This window comes from Canis lupus, chromosome 17 (assembly GCF_011100685.1).
Source record: "Canis lupus familiaris isolate Mischka breed German Shepherd chromosome 17, alternate assembly UU_Cfam_GSD_1.0, whole genome shotgun sequence".
Lineage (NCBI taxonomy): Eukaryota > Metazoa > Chordata > Mammalia > Carnivora > Canidae > Canis > Canis lupus.
In genome coordinates this window covers 55,516,151-55,535,421 of record NC_049238.1, presented here as the reverse complement: position 1 = coordinate 55,535,421, position 19,271 = coordinate 55,516,151, and the positions used below count along the sequence as shown (strand labels likewise).

The window sequence follows — 19,271 nt, the reverse complement described above, 5'->3', positions numbered from 1 at the left end:
AAGTACCACACAGAGTGGAGGGATGTTCATCATCCAGTCATTAGAAATGATGGTCATGGTGATGACACAACACCAGGAGATAAATTAGAAAAATATAGACTTCACAGGGGTGCCCAGGTGGCTCAGTCAGTTAAGCATCTGCCTTCAGCTCCGGTCATGATCCCAGGGTCCTAGGATTGAGCCCCATTATGGGGCTCCCTGCTCAACAGGGAGCCTGCTTTTCCTTCTGCCCTTCTCCCCCTGACCCCACACACACTCTCTCTGTGTCAAATAAATGAATAAAATCTTTAAAAAATATATAGGTCACACATACAAGCCTATTATTCCCATGTTCACAAAATAACCATAACATGTAAAACTGGTGAGATCTGAATAAAATCTCTGGGTTGTACCAATGTCAATTTCCTGGTTTTGCTATTATACTGTATTTATGTAAAACATTAGTATCAGGGGACACTGGTTGAAGAGAATATGGGAACTTTCTGTTCCATTTTTTTTCAAACTCCTGTGAATTTATATGATCTCAAATTAAAAAAAAAATTAAGGCCCTCAACCTTAAACAGAAAGAAAAAGCCTGAAAAAATAAAATAGGTATATTATGTGATAGAAATATGGGCGATTTTCTTTGTCTTTTTTTTAATGAATTTTCCATTTTTTAAGGTCAATGTGTTACAATGCGAAGGCAATACCCACTGTATTTTTAGGAAAGAAATCTTAAATTCTCCCAGCTGAGTCTGTGCTCCTGCTCCCCTAAACACAATGTCCCTCATGGCCTCCCGCTGTGGCTCTAATACTTCCTTAGTCATCAGCCTGGAAGACAGTGTACTCCCTGAGGGTAGGGGCTGTGTCTTGAGCACCCTTGGCCACCTTCTCTGCTCTCCTTCTGGGCACAGATGGGTTTTACTCAAACTGACTCATATATGCAACAAAGAGGTATTGAACCCAAACTCCACTGGGTATTGGGGTATAGAACCAATTTTTTCAAGGCACATGGAAGAGCTCCTGCCTTAAGGAGCTCACAGTCTTCAGACAGGCATGTGTTCAATCCAACACAGCAAAGCTACAGATAGCGATGGACAGAAGGTGGGAGTAACACAGAAGGGGTTGGGTTGCAGGGAGGGCTTCGCTAAAGAGATAACACTTGGGCTGAGCCCAGGTCGAGGAGAAGGTGGTCAGGTGGCCAACTCAGAAGGATATTTCCAGATAAAGGATGGCCTTGGACAAAGACATGGAGACATCGAAAAACACGATGGTGCATAGGACATGTTAAACCCACCATTTGCATTCTGGGGATGTTTTTAAAATTTATTTATTTATATCAAAGTATAAGTAACATACAATGTTATATTAGTTTCATGTGTACAACATGGTCTTTTGACAATTCTACACATTACTCGGTGTTCGCCATGCTGTGTACTCACCATCTGTCCCCATATAACGTTATTACTATATTATTGACTACATTCCCTACGCTGTAATTTTCATCTTGATGTTTTTAACTAGAAATATATTTTTTAAAGATAAATAACATTAGCTTGGTGTGTTTTTTTTTAAATTTATTTATTCATGATAGACATAGAGAGAGAGAGAGAGAGAGAGAGAGACAGGCAGAAGGAGAAGCAGGCTCCACGCAAGGAGCCCGACACAGGACTCGGTCCCGGTTTTGCAGTATCACACCCTGGGCCAAAGGCAGGCGCTGAACCACTGAGCCACCCAGGGATCCCCTTAACTAGAAATATTTTTAATCATAATTACATAAGCACTTGTGAGTTTTTGTTAATGCAATTAAATCATTTCAGGGCGCCTGAGTGGCTCAGTCAGTTGAGAGCCCAACTATTGATTTTGGCTCCGGTGGTGATTGATCTCAGGGTCATGAGATTGACACCCCCATCGGCCTCCACACTCAGCATGGAGCCTGCTTCAGATTCCCCCTCTCCCACTGCCCCTCTCCCTGCTTGCACTCTCTCTCTCTCTCTCTTTTTCTCTAAAAATAAATTAAATAAATAAAATCTTTAAATCGTTTCATATTTTTCCTTACTTTTATGTTACTAGAATTATTTTTGCCATCTATTCTTTTTTTATTTTGCTTTACACAGCAAAAATTTTATTCATTGATCTGTTTATTTTGCTCACATCATATTATATTGATTAAAGCTTTTTTCATTATGAGGGTGTATGTCTTTATTCCTATCAACTTTGACCTTCCTCAGTCAAATTTTATATAAATTAATATGGTCTTGGATCTCTCAGTATTTCTTTAATTTTTTTTGGCTAAAAACTAATTTTACCAAGTATAATTTTTGCCACTGTTACTCTTATTTTGTTTTTATTTTTTTCTACCAGAAACAGTCACAATGAATTGAATCAACTGCTGAGCATTTATTTTTCTTTCTTAGATTATCCATGAGAAAACTGAGTGAATTTGTGAGACGTGGAGAGAGACAGATGGAGAGAGAAAAGGCCTAAGAGGCAAGCCTCCAAGAGGCAGAGACAGGCCACAGTGCCCCTGCCATACTGCCTGTAAAACACAAAGTCAGTGTTTTGCTTGGAGAATAAAAGTCACCACTCTTTAAAGGAAGAGGAGAAAATCCATGGTCCCTACAAAGTGTCATTCACAAAGTCGAGCACACGGCAAAAAAAATACTAGATGTGTAAAGAGATAGAAAAATGCAAAAAAAAAATGCAACCTGTCAACAAGAGAAAAAGTGATAACTAGTTCTCAATGGAAATTTTTAAATCATCAGTTGTACATTTTAGAAGGACCACCCAGGTAGCCAGTAGCCTAAGGTCCATTGAGAAAGGCCTGGCCTAGGAAGAGATAGTGTCCTGTTAGCAGAATCTCCTCCTGGGGCAGCCCAGGTGGCTTAGTGGTTTAGAGCTGCCTTCAGCCCAGGGTGTGGTCCTGGAGACCCTGGATTGAGTCCCACATCAGGTTCCCTGCATGGAGTGGAGCCTGCTTCTCCCTCTGCCTGTGTCTGTGCCTCTCTCTCTCTCTCTCTCTCTCTCATGAATAAATTAACTCTTAAAAAAAATCTCCTCCTGGCTCTAAAGGAAGGTGAAGAACATAAAGACGAATGTCCTACAGAACTGTGAGTTTTGTGGTTACGCTAAGATCACAAAATGATAGGGCTGAAAAAAAATCTTAGAAAGCATTCTATCTACCCTCTCATCATATGTAGGGGAAGTCAGGATTCGGGAGATGGGAGAAGTGATTTTCCTAAGATCCCACAGCTATTTCAAAGATAAATCAGGATTAGAACCCAAACTTCGTAACTTTCCCCAGTCACATGGCCTCCCTGTGACAATCTTGTGCTAAAACAAGGTCTCTGAGTGACTAACTATGTGCGTTTGCCCAGAGGGAAATCCTGGCCATAGTTTCAGAGACAACATCAACACGTCATTTCTTCTTTTTTCTCCCACATAGAATGACGAGGTTTCCAGTAAAGCTGTCAGATACTAGTACAAAGTCACCAGGAATCAGACTTAATGCCCAGTCACGTAAGTGGTTGAGATGTGAGGCATCTGAGATTAGATTTCTAGAAATATGTGTGCTCTTATTCACATTCGGATCTGTTTGGTTGTTGCCTAGAAGTAACACGATACGGTCATGACTATGGCTTTGATCCATGGTCATGCAGTTAATATCATCCAGGAAAAAAGAAAAATACATTCCATGACCTCGATTTTCACCTCCAAATGATGCTCTTGGAAACATGCAGCAACATGTTCCCGTGAATGGGGCTGCGTGAATGGATCAAGTCTTCTCTCTGATCCTGGGAACAAATTGGAAGCCACCCCTGACCCACCCAAACTCATCATTGGACTGTTTGTTTGTTTGTTTGTTTGTTTTTTCTACAGCAAAGGAGCAGGTTAGGGATGTAAGGACCATGAGTCCGATTTGGGATGTTTTGTCTGAGATGCCTACTAAACATTGAAGTGGAGATGTCAAGACTGTAGCTGTATATGCAAGCCTGGAGTTGAAGAGAGGTTCTATGAATCATTGGAAGGGTTCAGGAAGGTGGTCTACCTAGTAGACTAGCTGATTGTACTGTGCTCTAGAAAGCTGCCTCCACCTGTTTCACTAATCTCTTATCTTCCACTATTTGAGTCTACTCTTGCCTAATCTCTCAGAAAGTAATTACCAAGTGTGTGATATGTCTGACAATGAAATGGGCTTCTTCCTATAGGAGTAAGTTCCTTCTTAGTTCCCAGGATTGGTCTAGCCTGGGCCACACAACCAGGGGTTCAATCCAATTGGGTCTTATGACCCTTCCCAGAGGGCCTGTGACTGGCTGGGACCTGGGGCTGGTGCTCAGGGCAGGGTGCTGAGACAACCAGAGTAGGCCAGATCGAGGTTTGGCCAAGACCCCTAAGGCTCCGCCCTGCTCTACAATGGTTGAAATTCTCCCATTGGTTACAGAGGGAAAGAGGCTAGGCATCCCTCAAGGGCCAGGTAGGGAGCAGTGCTTTTATGCATATCATCTCATCTAATCCTAACCACAACCCTGTGATGCAGGCAGCCTCATACCCTCTGCCTTTACTAATCAGAAAACCCAGGATGCAGAGATCAAATCTCTGCTCAAGGTCACATGGCTCATCACTCATGTCTGGATCACTGTGACTTCAAAGGCCACACTCTTCCTGCTACCCACACTGTCTCTGCAAGTGTCAAGTGGGACACATACCTGGGGGAGCTTTTGGGTCCTTGAGTGCATTTGGGCCACATACCTGGTGTGGTGGAGGGGAGTCTGCTTCAAAAACACGTTAATGAGAAGTAGCTACTGCCAGTTGTGTATTTCCAAGTCACATTTTGTGGGATATTCAAATCTTAACGAACCAACCACAGTAGAGGATCCGAAACCACAACACAAGGTGAGGGTACATGTACGTAAGAGTGCATTTCCGGGGAGGTACAGACCTGCACATCAATATGCATGATGTCAGTCTCTTTCACACACAAGGGTGTGTGTGTGTATAAACAGATCAGAAAGTATGTTTCACCAGGTAAGCAACTTATTTCCTTTTTCAAATCACAGAAAACAAAACAGAACAAAGAAGCTCCTGCTTTTATTTACATGACAGTCTTCAAAGATCTATGTGACTGGGTTCTCCCTTCTGCTTCATCTATCTATGTGTCTGTTTTTGGACCAGTACCATACTGTCTTGAGGATCACAGCTTTGTAATATAGGTTGAAATCTGGAATTGTGATGCCTCTAGCTTTGGCTTTCTTTTTCTAACATTTCTTTGGCTATTTGGGGGTCTTTTCTTGTTCCACACAAATTTTAGGATTGTTTGTTTCACCTCTGTGAAAAATGTTGAGATATGTGGAGTTGAAGAAACAAAACAGATGAACATAAGGGAAGGGAAGGAAAAAAATAAGAGGAAAACATACAGGGAGACAAACCATAAGAGACTCTTAACTCTTAGGAACAAACTGAGGGTCGCTGGAGGGGTGATAGGTGGGGGATGGAATAACTGGGTGATGGGCATTAAGGATGGCACTTGATGTAATGAACACTGGGTGTTATATGCAACTGATGAATCACTAAGTTTTACCCCTGAAACTAATAATACAGTATATGCTAACTAACTTGAATAAAGAATTAAAAAAAAAATCTGTGTGACTGGCAAGATTACCTGTTTCTGTGATTTCAAACCATTGATTTAACCATTTAAAAGTGCACTAAGTGAGCAATTCTGAGTTTTTTAAAACCAATCACAAGGAAGCCTACATCATGACTTACCCAAACAGTAACTAGACTCTTGCTAGTAGTCAGGTTCTCTGGAAATTCTTATCTAGGGATTGCACATGTTGGGACCAGTGAAACCAGACCTGCCTAATGGGCGCAGGGAGGGTCTGGGAGAGGGGCCAAGTTGGTAGATATCAAGCCAGAGGACCTTCTGCCTTTTTTATCTGCTCTTTTCTGGAAATGCCAGAACTTAGCAGGAACCAGGGGGACCACCAGCTAATTTTGACAAGCGTTTCAAGTCTTCTAGCAGGTGTGCAGAGACACAGAAGAGTTTACTGGCCCCAACTGAGGTTGCCAATATCCCCAGCAGGAACCAAGAGGCTTGAAGCAAGATTGGGGAGAAGAAGGTTCCACCTGTGGAAAAGATTTCCATGAAGGGCAGCACCAGCAGCCTTTCACTGAGGATTTCCTGGTCCAACTGCTCAGCTACCTGGGAAGCAGGCTTCTGACCTGGAGCAGGATTTCTCTGACTCCCCTGAACAGGGAGGCATCTTGGCAGCCCTCGACCTCAGTAGAGACAGGAGCTTCGATCGTGTCCCAGTTGCATCTCCAGCACACAGCACAGTTCTCAGCCACGGTAGAGACTAAACAAACAGTTGTTGAATGAATGAAAGCATTTACCTCCCACCTCCTTGCTTCCTGCTCCACCCAACAAGATTTCCGCTGATAACTCGAAAGGCAAGTGTCCTTTTGTACCTGTTCGGCCATCAAAAGGACTGTGAATTCTAGCTGCCACTCAAAAAGAAGTTCTCCGTGGATTAAATTTAATTCAGCAAACATTTATGGGTACCCACAACACAGCACGTAAAGGGCCCAGGAGCCGGGAAACCCCAACCAAGTCTGGAGGGTCTAAGCCTGTGGCACGCCCGTGGTGGTCATCAGTAATTGATCACAGCAGGTCCACAGGTGGCTTAAGGACTCTCTCAGCAAAGCCATCCAGGCAGCCACTCAGCGGGACCAGCCTACCGCCATCCTGATGGTGGGTGGGTGCCTGGCTCGGCTTCCATATGAAGTTCAATAAATAAAGCCTGAACAAAAAGCTCTTAGACTCCATAAACCTCTAACTGGGGAGCAAATAAACACCTGGAAGATGAGAGGCTCCTTCCTTCCTGCCTCCCAGATGGGTCACCAGTTGCATGATTTTGAGAACAAGATGCTTTTCCACTCAGGAAACCAAGAAACCCCAGGCGTGCCCACAGAACCACAGTAAACACGGATGCTCTGATGCAGGCTCCCCTGGCTCTGTGCCAGCTTTTGGCCCCTTCAAGGGGAGCTTTCCTCCTCTTCACATCAAGACCCTGAGTCCTGTCCCTGGGGCCTGTCATTCTGGCCTGTAGGCCGTTCCCTGGCCACCTTCACCCCCATGCTTGCAGGCCCCATCCCGCCTCCATGCCCACCCTCTCCCATCCTCCCTCTGGAAATGGCCCGGCAATTGCAATGGCTTTCAGGGAAGCTGCTGGGTGTGAGATTGTTTGGAAACTCCACGCCGAGTTGCTCCGGAGACTTCTGTTCAGCTGTTCTCACTGGTAAAGCTCAGTTTCCCCGGAGCCTATGCTCTGTGCTGAGAACCCGAAGCCCTGAGCAGTCTCTTCTGTTCCTGGGGTGTGTGCTTGAAGGGCACAGCCAGCTGCCCCAGGGGGACGCCTGCCCAGAGTGTCCTTCCAGGGAATCACGAGTCACCAGCAGGGAGCCCGGGACACAGGGGTAAGGGGGTAGGCGATGTATTTTATCTTCATTCATGCTTTGCTATCACCACTGCCCCAGACACTATCATCTCCGTCATCATCCCCAAGCACGTACACAGTAAGCCCCCACCTGGGGCACTTGGCTTCTGTCGTGCTACAAGGACAGTCCAGTTGGGGAAAGAGGTTTTCCACGAACAGCGATGAAGGCAATCCAGCACCTCCTGTGCTCACAGCTGAATCAATGCAAGGGCACAGATGCTCTCTATGACTACATGACTTCCAGCAAGCATATTAAAAAATAAAAATAAAATTAGTATCTGAATCAAATATGCGTTTAACTTACTCATATAGTTGGCGTTTTTTGTATTTTCCTTAAAAAGCTCAAATGAGTCTTTTGGGCCCCGGGAACAAGGAATTACTAGGTACGATTTTTTTTCTTTCTTTTTTTTTTTTTTTAAAAAGGCAGTAAATTGTCTTATATTTTAAATAAAGAATCCATTACAAATGCCAAGTTCTAAGCATCTGCCTTTAAGATAATATTCTCTTCACCAAAGTTTGTGATCTGGATTTTTTGGAATGATATGAATGAAGGCTCTGTTCAGAGGTAAAACTGAAGAAACACAGTCTTGTTTCATGAAACATGGTTTTGTCCACATCTGTGTCAATTCACCAACTAACACGAAACAGCTACGTGCACTCCTCCCAGGACAGAGACTGGGCCATTTGGATTATGCAGCAAGCAAGAACTCGTCTGGCTGTCTCGCCGAGGCTCCGCACAGTGTCAGCCAGCTGGCATGAGCTCAAAAACCATTCGGTGAATGAATGAATGAATGAATGCATGCATGCATGAGTGAACAAACAGAGCCTGAGGACTAGGTATGCTCCTCACTTTTCAGGTGTGAGGTTCTCAAAGGCTAGACCCATGGAAGCTCTTCTCAAACACATGCTTTCCCATGCAGACACCTTTTCTCTCCCATCCAGAGCAAAACAAATGAAAATTGGCTCAAATACACAGCCCTGGCTTTCTTCTAGAACAGGAATGGGCAAACGACAGCTCACAAAATCATTTTCCTGAGCCACGCTCATCTGTTCACGTGCCCGGGTCTCCTTGCACACACATCGGCAGGGCTTACGGGCCGTAACAGCATTCATCGGGCCTGCAGAGCCTGGAATGGCCCCAGTCTGGCCCCTTACAGCCAGCGAGCTGAGCCAGGCTTTGGAACACCGGGGCGGAGGACGATCAGAAGAGGAGCCGGGGCAAATAGGTGGGGGGACAGCCAGCACGGAGGTGGGGTGCAAATGTCAGAAGAGGTGCTGGGCCCCTGGATGAGCCTCTGGGCTCCCACCCCCCACCTCCGAGGCCAAGAAGCGTGCAGTCTTTGGGATAAGACAGCCTGGGATTCACTGCATCAAGGCTCACTGTCTCGGCATCTTAAGAGGTTGCTTCACCACCTTGAGCTTTGGCCTCTACATCTTTAAAAGGGAAACTGCCTAGATCACAAGGTTTTCTTGAGACTCAGATGACATAAGAAGAGGTAAAGTGCCTCTCAGCGCAAATACAGGGCAGAGTTTCCAAATGGACTTATTCCGGATTTCTCTCTCTCTCTCTCTGTCTCTCTCTCTCTCTCTCTCTCTCTCTCTCTCACACACACACACACACACACACACACACACACACACACAAAGGCTCAGGCTGGGGTAGTAGTAGGGCTACAGCATGCAGGAGGCATTTTCTCCATCTAAAGGATCTTAGGGCTCACACAGCCCCATATTTCCCCCAACAACCTTGCAGTCAAGAATCATCTGAGATACCTGTTTAAATTCCAGGTTCAAATCCTGACCTGCCTCTTACAAGTCTGGGGCCCTGGGAAGCACCCAATTCCTAGGGACCTATTTCCATGCCTTTTCTTTGAGGGGGGCCACACTTCCAGCAAGGATGGCTGAGGATTAAGTGGCATAAACAGGTAAGCACCAGCACAGACCCTGGCAGTTAGGAGGTTCCCTTTCGCTGTCACTGCCAACATTCGATCACCAACCCTCATGCATGGCAGGTGCACAGTAAACCTGGGGTCCTTGCATCCTTCCTCCCGTACGTGGTCAGGACCTCCCCTGGGGAATTCACAAGGCTGCCCAGCTAACAACTTGCTGGATGACCCTGGCCATCTCAAGGAACCTCTCTAGATCACTAAGATGTGGCTTATAAAATGATGGGGTTGGTCTAAACTGTCCTGGTGATAAAAATCTCTCAGGAACATCATAAAACATCCAGCCTCCTGAGCCCTTCTCCTGGGGATTCTGGCTCCTAAGGCCTAGAATGGGACCCAGGTTGGAATCTGTCATTTAAACATGTATTGCAGATGATTCTTGACTGTAAGGTAGTTGGGGGAGATATGGGGATCCATGAGCTCTAAGATCCTTTAGATGGAGAAACTGCCTCCTGCATGCTGGAGCCCTACTACTACCCCAGCATGAGCCTGAGCCGGTGTGTGTGTGTGTGTGTGTGCGTGAGAGAGAGAGAGAGAGAGAGAGAGAGAGAGAGAGAGAGAGATAGGGAAGATGTGTCTTCAGGCTTATGAAACTGTGAACTAGGCATTACTTTTCAGAAAGATTTTAGGTTGTCAGCTTTCGAGAATTAGTCACCACATGACTGTTTCCAGGCCCAGGCAGCCAATATGCAGATGTGACTGTTTGTCTCTGTCTTCTGACTCACATTTGCTTTCCTCCAGAGACCTCTGCCCCTTCTGAGAACCAGGAAGGGCCCAGGGCCTGCGGCTGGAGTGTCCTCACCAGCCATGCCCGAAAGATGTCCTTTCATGAGTTTCTAGAAAACTCACCGTCCTCCCCTCCCCTCTCGGCCTAGGCCAGGGCTCCAGAGGGCTGAGTATGGGGGAGATGAGTATGGGGGAGATGAGGGCAGGGCGGCACCAGGGGTAAACCATGGAGCTGGTGTGGGTGGTGCGAGGGGCCCTTCGGCCAGAAGCCTGCTGGGGAGGCCAGGGCCAGGTCTTTCACCTGCCGCTTACCCCTGTACGCCTAGGGGTCAACTCTCTTTACATGTCCAAGCCTTGGTTTCCTACCCTAAAAAATACTTCCTGCAGGGTTATTGTGAGATTCAAGATTACCGGTGAGCCCGGTCTGTAAACACTGAAACTGCCGGGGTCATGGCCCTGCCAATGCCGCACGTCACTCTTTCCCAGTTCTCTTGAAAGTGGCACCTGCACACCCCCAAGTCTTTAGTGACCAGGCTGAGGTTTTATTTAGCTCCTTAGACTGTGGAGATGCAAATAGCTTCGCACCTGGAGAGTCTTTTAAATTATCCTCCCTTCCTGAGCCCTGTTTTCTATGTCTAGGGGAGGGCATGACATCTCCAGGGCCCAGGTGCACAGCCTTGGGGTGTGCAGGGACAGGCAGGACCCAGAGAGTGAGAGGACACAGTGCTCTGGATACTCAGAGGGTGGTAGGGTGCTCCTGGGCTCAGGAATGGGGGGCGGGCAATGGACTCCCCGGGGCATTGACTGGTGTGTGTGTACTCACAGATCTCTCTGTCCATTTGTGTTTGTATTTGTAATTGCAAATGTGCGCTTGGGGTGTGTTTGTGTGTGTGTGTGTGTGTGTGTGTGTGTGTGTGTGATGTGTGGGCACTGAGCCTGTTCACATGGCCACGTAGAACTCTGACTTGTTCTCCGGAAGTAGACTCACTACTGGTCTAAGAATGGCGTCAGACTCACGACCCATCGAATTGAAGCCCAAGCACTAAAAGTGCAAGGCCATGGTTTTGACTCTGACTGTCCCCCAGCTCCTATCCATCAGGTCACAACTGGGGGCTGTAGGCCCTGTGGGTGAGCAGGCCTCAGAGTGGGTGCTCACTCCTCCACCTTGGCCCCCTGCCTCCTCCTAATCCCCTTATTGCCTACATGCATTGTCCAGGGAATCTGAGCAGACCCTAGAGGCAAAGATTGCTAGAGCTGAAAGAGGTCTTGTCCTCCTTCCAGACTAAATATGATGAAGCTCTGAAGCCCAAAGAGGCCAAGTGATCAGTCCAAGGTCACACAGCCAGTTGTTGATAGCCATTTCTCATTCAATCATATAGACAAACATTCATGTGTGCCTGGAACCATGTTGGGCACTGGAGAAGAGAACCAGGGAGCCTAACTTAGGTCAGGGGTCTGAAGAGGCTTCGGGAAGTGACACTAAAGCTACCATTTTGCTGAAGAGTGGATGGGGAGGCAGCGAGGTGATGGGTGGGTGGAAAGAGTTCCATGCAGAGAAACAACTCCAGGTGGATGAGCCCTGAGGTTTGATGGAGCTTCACATGTTCAAGGTTGTAAAAGGCACTCACCGAGGATGGGGAGATGAGTAGAATGCCAACTCACACAAGGACTTTGAATGTCATCCTACTCGCAGAGGGAACATTGCAGCTGGGGAGCAAAATATTCTTAAAAGGTAATTTGCACAGAATAGGTTGGCAGGAATAGAAGCTGAGAGTTTAGTTCTAAGCTGTTCTCCACTGTTCTGTTTACTTGTACCACCTCATTTGAAGGTCACCGCAATCTTACGAGGCTGCCACTTCCATTCCCACTCTGCTGGGACTGTGGCACATTAGGAAACAAGGCTCAGAGAGGTTGAAGCTTGCCTAGAGGCCGCTCAGCTGGTGAGCCATGGAGGCAGCACGTCAAGCCCACGCTCTTGCCAACAGAGCCTTCTTGCCCTTTCTTTAAAAATATCACCTGTTCTTGGAGGGCATCACCTCCCACTTATTCTTCAGCCCCCTGTGACAGGGCTTTGTCCCCCTCTGCTCTCCTCACCTGCCTCTGAGGTCACAATGATGTGCTATATCCATTCCATGCCATCCTCTTTCACTGTCAACCACCCTGACTTGACTCCAGGGACGTCACACTCTCCTGGTTCTCTGCCTGCCTCTCTGGCTGCTCCTTCTCATGCTTTCCCGAGGTTTCTTCCTTTATTGGCTCTCTGTGGGTGGATGCTCCTTGAGGAATCTATCCTAGGCCAACTCTTGCTTACTTAGGTGCTTTGAAAACACGTACTCACTGACTACCAATTGTCTATCCCTAGCCCTTGCTCAAGTCTTGAGCTCTGAAACTATACTGGCAACAAGTAGCATCATCTCCTCAAAAGCAGCATGACCAGAGTCCCCATACCTTCTACCATGTTTCTTCCATTAATGATCCTACTGTCTACCTGATTTCCTGCTACAGAAACTTATTTTCCGGGATCCCTGGGTGGCGCAGCGGTTTGGCGCCTGCCTTTGGCTCAGGGCGCGATCCTGGAGACCCGGGATCGAATCCCACGTCGGGCTCCCGGTGCATGGAGCCTGTTTCTCTCTCTGCCTGTGTCTCTGCCTCTCTCTCTCTCTCTCTCTCTCTCTCTGTGACTATCGTAAATTTAAAAAAAAAAAAAGAAACTTATTTTCCAGGACACCTGGGTGGCTCAGTGGTTGAGTGTGTGCCTTTGGCTCAGGTCATGATCCCCGGGTCCTGGGATCAAGTCCAGCATTGGGCTCCCCACAGGGAGCCTGCTTCTCCCTCTGCCTGTGTCTCTGCCTCACTCTATGTGTCTCTCATGAATAAATAAATAAATACATCTTGGGCATCCCCAATGGCCTAGTGGTTTAGTGCCACCTCCAGCCCGGGGTGTGATCCTAGAGACTGGGGATCCAGTCCCACATCAGGCTCCCTGCATGGAGCCTGCTTCTCCCTCTGCCTGTGTCTCTGCCTCTCTCTCTCTCTGTGTCTGTCATGAATAAATAAATAAAAAATCTTTAAAAAAATAAATAAATAAATCTTAAAAAATGAAGAAACTTATTTCCCCCTACCCCGACACCATTATTTCCATATCTAATGAGTCATTAAGTCCTCCAATTTAGCTTCTAAATCCTGATCCAGTCTTTCTTTCCCATTCCCGCCCACTACCCTGATCTATGTCCTCATCAACCTCCTCAGCAAGGTGTACAGAGCACCAGGGCTGAAACTACAGTGAAGGGGCTCATGGCCTTCATCATGGCCCATTGTTACAGCAGGCTTCAGCCTAGTTCATAGGCATCTGGCCTCTTCCTAGATAGGATACCATCCTGATGCATGGAGTGGGTAAGAGAAGTATATGTGCTGCCGAAGTGGGCTTTGGGTGGACAAGAGAAGGCTAGTCTTCCTTAACCTGCATAAGCTACAGTGTGTGAGTTTGTGCAAGTCTCCCCTGGGGAGGGCTCCCTGCCCACCTTCTCACCCAATATGGTGCTTCCTTCTGCAAAGGGAATCATTACTACCTACCCATTCCCTACCATATATACACACAGCTCATGACTCTTTAGTCAGTGGACAGATTCTAAGATGGTTCCAAATAACCCTTGGCCCCTGGTATTCACACTGTTTATTCCGCTCTTGAGTGTGAGCAGGATCTATGACTTGCTTCTAACCAAAAGAATACTGCAAAGGTGATGGGATGTCATTTCTACGATTATATAACATAAACTCATGACTTTGGTCTTGCTAGAAGACTCTTGCTATTGTCTTCTTGGCTTGCATGCTTCCATGAAGCAAGTGGTGATTGTGAAGGGCTCCATGTCCAAGGAACTGAGGGTGTTCTCTGGATGACAGACAGTGAGGAACTGAGGCCCTCTGCCCAACAACCTTCAGGGGAACAGAATTCTGCCAGCAACCTCATATGTGAACTTGGAAGTGGATTCTTCCACAGTCGAACCTCAGATGAGACCCCAGCCCTGGCCAACACCTTGACTACAGCCTTGAAAGAGACCCTGAAGCAGAGGGCCCAACTAAGCCATGCTCTGATTCCTGCTTCAGAAACTGTGAGACAATGCGTGTTGTTTTAAGATGCCAAGTTTGTACTAATTTATTACATAGCAATAGGAAATGAATACGTATACAGTCTCTTTTCCTGTTTGAACAAATGGAACTGGGCTCTTTCTGCTGCAAGCAGGGGTGTGCAACAAATAGAGGTGCGCCAAATCCGTCAGATTAGCCCATCTTATCAGCATCTCCGGTACATTTTCTTCCACACCAAATTTCTATCATTCCCTAAACCTGTATTTTCTCTGCTTAGAATATCTTCCCCCTTTTCTTGACCTGTGAACTCCCTTTTCACCATCTCGGACTGGCTGAAATGATACCTCCTCCAGGAAACCCTCTGAGATTAACCCTGGATAGGATTCACAGCTCACTATGTATCCCTCTATCTTGCACCATCTACAATGTCCTATGGCCACCTGCACGCAGGTCTCACTCACCACTCAGTGCTCTTCACCTCATCTTATTTATCATTCTATACTCAGAGCCTATGAAGTCCTAGGTATACAATAAATGTGTGCTGAATGCATGAATAGTTCAGCCTAGCACATCTCCTCCACCAGGAATACCACAGCCAGTGAGGGAACTCCGTAACCATTTTGAGTAGAAGACAAGGCCTTGCTGTCATCATGGGGACCTATCTCTAAGGGTGTTATCATATGATATTTATGTAAGTGAGGAGGACTACCTTCACAGGGAGCAGATATGGGTGAGTAAAAGGCCATTTTGTTGTGCTTAGAGCTAGGATGGTTTTGGATACACAAGTTAGCCTTCAGTAGAACAAGGGGGTGGGGTGGGGAACAGTGGAGAGAGCAGGGAGCTGGGAACCAGAGGTGACACCAACCATGAAAAATCCCCAGTGAGGGGAAGGCCAAGAACAGAATGCTTAATGTTTATTTGAACTTGTTGGCTGTTAGAGTTGCTAGATTCCAAACAACAACAACAAAAAAATGGGGACACACAATAAAAAAATTATTGTTTATCTAAAACTCAAATGTAACTGGGTGTCCTGGGTATTATCTGGGTTTGTATCTATTGTGATATAAATCCCTCCTCCTGTGATTCTTCAGTCAAGTCTGCAGCTATCACTGTGTCTTGTATGATTTAGGGGGTTTTGTGGAATTACATAACAGGAAGAATTTGGGCTCTGGAGCCATTGGGGCACAGAGCAGGAATAGCACAGAGTAAAATGAACAAATTCAATAGCATCAGGAGTTGAGAGTCAGAGGTGACCACAAAGGGTAATCTTGGGAAAATCTTAGGAAGAGCTTGGAACTTTTTAAAAGCAGAGTGAGGGGGATCCCTGGGTGGCGCAGCGGTTTGGCGCCTGCCTTTGGCCCAGGGCGCGATCCTGGAGACCCAGGGTCGAATCCCATGTCGGGCTCTCGGTGCACGGAGCCTGCTTCTCCCTCTGCCTGTGTCTCTGCCTCTCTCTCTCTCTGTGACTATCATTAATAAAAAATTAAAAAAAAAAATCTTAAAAAAAAAAAAAAGCAGAGTGAGGGCTTGAAGCAAACTTATCCGGGCAATCTTTCAAACTTGAGGAGGGAGCAGGTAGATGACACCTGGATGACATTTAGAACACCTGTAGAGCCCTGAAGAGAGTCCGAGGAACTGTATTCTCTTCCCATCCATTGCTCCCCTCAACTAGGAGAATTTTGGATGTAAGATCCACAAGAAAGCAGCAAAACTTTTCACCTGAGGGTCAGGGAGCTGCAGAGGCGGGGTGGGGGAAGAGGCACACTGATAGTTGTAGAGAGGAGTTGAAAAAAGCTCAAGGTTGGTTTGTGCAGCATACACATTAGGGGAGGGGCTGGGTTTTCACCAAGTTCATCAGAACCCCTGATGTGAAGAATGCGTGCAGAAGACTTGCTTACTCAGCTCCCAGATGTAAGATAGGTCTTGATGGGGCATCGTGACCCCCAGAGCCCCGGCTAGACTGGTCCAGCAGGGCCTGACTGCCCATTTAAGCGAGGATTTCTGCCCTGTAGAACAGCCCTCTGCGCACCCCAGCATTACAGTTTTGAGGCCTTGGAGCTCTTCTGGAGCCAAGTCCTATCAGGAACCAGCCTGTGCAGTTCCACACAAATCTACTCTACCCACAATGGACGATATCCCATTTTTCTCGAAACATATCAGCAATATTCATACTTCGTGCCTTCGTACATGGTATTAAGACAACATAGTGTTAAGACAAGACCACATATTCTTTAATACTCCTCCTTTTGAGAGGTGAGCCTGATTCCCCCCCTCCCCGCCCCAAGTGTGGGTTGGACTTGGCAACCCCCTTCCCACAGGTGGAATAATGTAGCAATGACAAAGTGTGACTCCAGGGACTATGTTATAAGAGGCATCAAGACTTCCTGCTTGTTCTCTCTCTCTCATAACTTACTCTGTACAAAGCTAGCTGACCTGTTACACCGAGACACCCCAGAAGCCCAAGGAGAGGCCTGTGTAGTGAGGAAGAGAGGCGTCTTGCCATCAGCCATCAAGGGACAAAGGCCTCTACCAAATGCCACATGGGAGTGCAGGGAAGCAGATTCTTCAACCCCAAGGAAGCCTCCAGGTGCCTGCAGACCCAGACAGCATCTTGATAGCAGTCTCAGGGGAGACCTTGGGCCACATCCACCCAACAAACCTGGTTCTAAATTCCTGGCCTGCAGAAGCAGGAGACAGTAGATGTTGTTTCAAGATGCTAAGTTTCGGGGTAGTGTGTTATGCAATCATAGATAACTATACACACATGCTCCTTCCTGGACTTAAATACCACTCCTTCTCTATCTGGCAAACTTTTTTGTCATCCTTCAAAATGCCATGCAAATACCACTCCCTCTGCATCACCATCTGCAGGGTGCAGCATCCAGTTAGCTGCTCTTCCTCTGGCGCTTCGTAGGCAGGTCACATCCAGGTCCACTTCAGCCCTTATTGTATTTGATTACAGTGATGTTCTCTCTCTCTCTCTCTCTCTCTCTCTTTCATTGGAATCAGAGCTCTTGGAGGGATTATATCTCATTCATCTTTGTATCACAAATGCCTAGCACAATGGTAATACTCGGTTACTAGTTCTTTAATTACTTAATTTAATCAATGGGCACAGAGAAAGGCTGTGTAACATGGTATTCTCTTCCTCTTTTTATTTTTAATTGGTGAAAAATTTCATCTGAGAAATTGAGTTGATTTGTAGGACTACCTGGTAATTGATGGTGTTGCTAACATCTTTTTATGGCTTTCATATTTTTATATTTCTTTCATTAGCTTAGTCAACAGGGCTTGGGTGGTTGTCTATTTGTTCCAGAGGCTGGAGGGGGTACCCTTGTGACAGGGAGGTCAATTAGACCTGAGCTGTCCACCACATTAGTCACCAGACACATATGCCTATTCCAACTTAAATTTATAGAGCGCCTGGATGACTCAGTTGGTTAAGTGACCAACTCTTGATTTCAGCTTAGGTCATGATCTCCGGGCCATGAGATCAAGCCCTGCATTGGGCTCTAAACTCAGAAGACAGTCTGCTGGATATTCTCCCTCCCTCTCCCTCTGCCCCACCCTTCTACTTGCACACATGCTCTCTCTCTCTCTCTCTCTCTCTCAATCTCTCTCTCCCTAAAATAAATAAATAAGTATTGGGGGAAAAAAAAGCTTAAAATTTAGTTCCTGTCACACTAGCCACATTTTAAGTGCTCCAGAGCTACACATGTCTAATAGCAGTGCCAATATAGGAAAATTCATTATTGCTATATGTGCTAGTGGGCAGAGCTGATTCAGAAAACTTTTAATATATATTAGCAATGGTAGAGGTGAGGAGAGTCTAAGCTGAAGCCGTGGGGATGAGATGGAGGGGCAGGATTCTCTCTGTGACAGTTAATACCATGCAGAGCAATGAGGTATGGTGCATTTAGGATGCCTTCTAGGTCTCTCCCTATGGCAAGTGGGTGGATGATGAATGGAAACATTCACTAACATAGTATGCACAGGAGAAGGAGTAGGATTTGGGGAAAGGGGATAAAATTAGATTTGGGCCCAGAGAGTAAGAAGTAAGTCTGGGATAACCAGTGATGTCTGGGAGACTGCTGGGTCTCAGAATGTGATGTAGAGAGTCTTTGTAAAGAGAGAGCTTCCGAAGAAGGAGCAGTAGCCACAGGTCAGGGCTGGAGCCATGCACCAGGGTGAGGACGCGTGGGGAAAGGAGGCAGCATGAGATGGCTGGTGATAATTAAGGGCCTGGGAGCACTGGCATTTAGGGCAGGGTTTTCAAACTGTGAGTGGGTCATGAAATAGAATATATCTGCTCCAGCATTCAAAAATCGCATCAAAAATATGAACACGCTGTGCATATAATCTCAGTAAAGATCTTTCCCTGAAACTTTTGCTATGATTTTAGCTTCGTATTTATCTATTCATCTATCATCTATATATATCTATATACATATGCATATACATATATGTTTTGCATGCTAAAACATATTTTTCTGGGTTGTGGTCTAACTAGTTTGAATGTCACAGATTTATAAAATGAACACCCAGACTGTAACATGGGACACAGGAACTGAGACGGTATTCTTTTCCTCATCACCACCTGAAATCCTGGCATACAGTAGACAGTAAAGACCAAAGGAATGTAGCTAGAGGGTAAGAGAAGAGAAAAATAACCCAGTGTCAGATGTCAGGGATTTAGCAATATTGAGAGCACGTGTGGCCTTATCTCTGCAATTCCTGTGCATTGGCAGAGCAGAAGCCAGCCTACAGAAGTCAATGGCAGTTGAGGAAACAGAGAGGAGACAAACGACCTTAGAAATTGAGGGGCATTTGTTTTGTTTGTTTTGTACTGAAGACATGAAAGCTCAGTATATACCCAGAAAAGACTGTATGGGAAAGGCACACTCTAAAACTTGTTGTCTGACAACAAAACCACTAGCCATATGTGGCTATTGAAATGAAAATCAATTAAATTAAAAATGCAGCTCCTTAATCATAGTAGCTAGGTGGCTCATCGAGTGTTAAATGCCTACTGTATTGC

At 46.2% G+C, this 19,271-nt stretch overlaps 2 long non-coding RNA genes across 3 annotated transcripts; one reads left to right on the top strand and one right to left on the bottom strand.

Annotated features, from left to right (window-relative positions):
• Nucleotides 1-4,923: 4,923 nt before the first annotated feature.
• LOC119869812 lies at nt 4,924-6,790 on the top strand. Its single transcript, XR_005372654.1, has 2 exons — nt 4,924-5,004; nt 6,059-6,790. It is a non-coding gene; the product is annotated as an uncharacterized LOC119869812 (long non-coding RNA).
• Nucleotides 5,506-12,236, bottom strand: LOC111090683. Of its 2 annotated transcripts, none has more exons than XR_005372653.1 (3): nt 11,776-12,236; nt 7,552-7,712; nt 5,506-6,335 (listed from the first exon to the last, which is right to left on the bottom strand). It is a non-coding gene; the product is annotated as an uncharacterized LOC111090683 (long non-coding RNA). The 2 variants fall into 2 exon arrangements; XR_005372652.1 differs by having other exon boundaries at nt 7,567-7,712.
• Nucleotides 12,237-19,271: the final 7,035 nt, after the last annotated feature.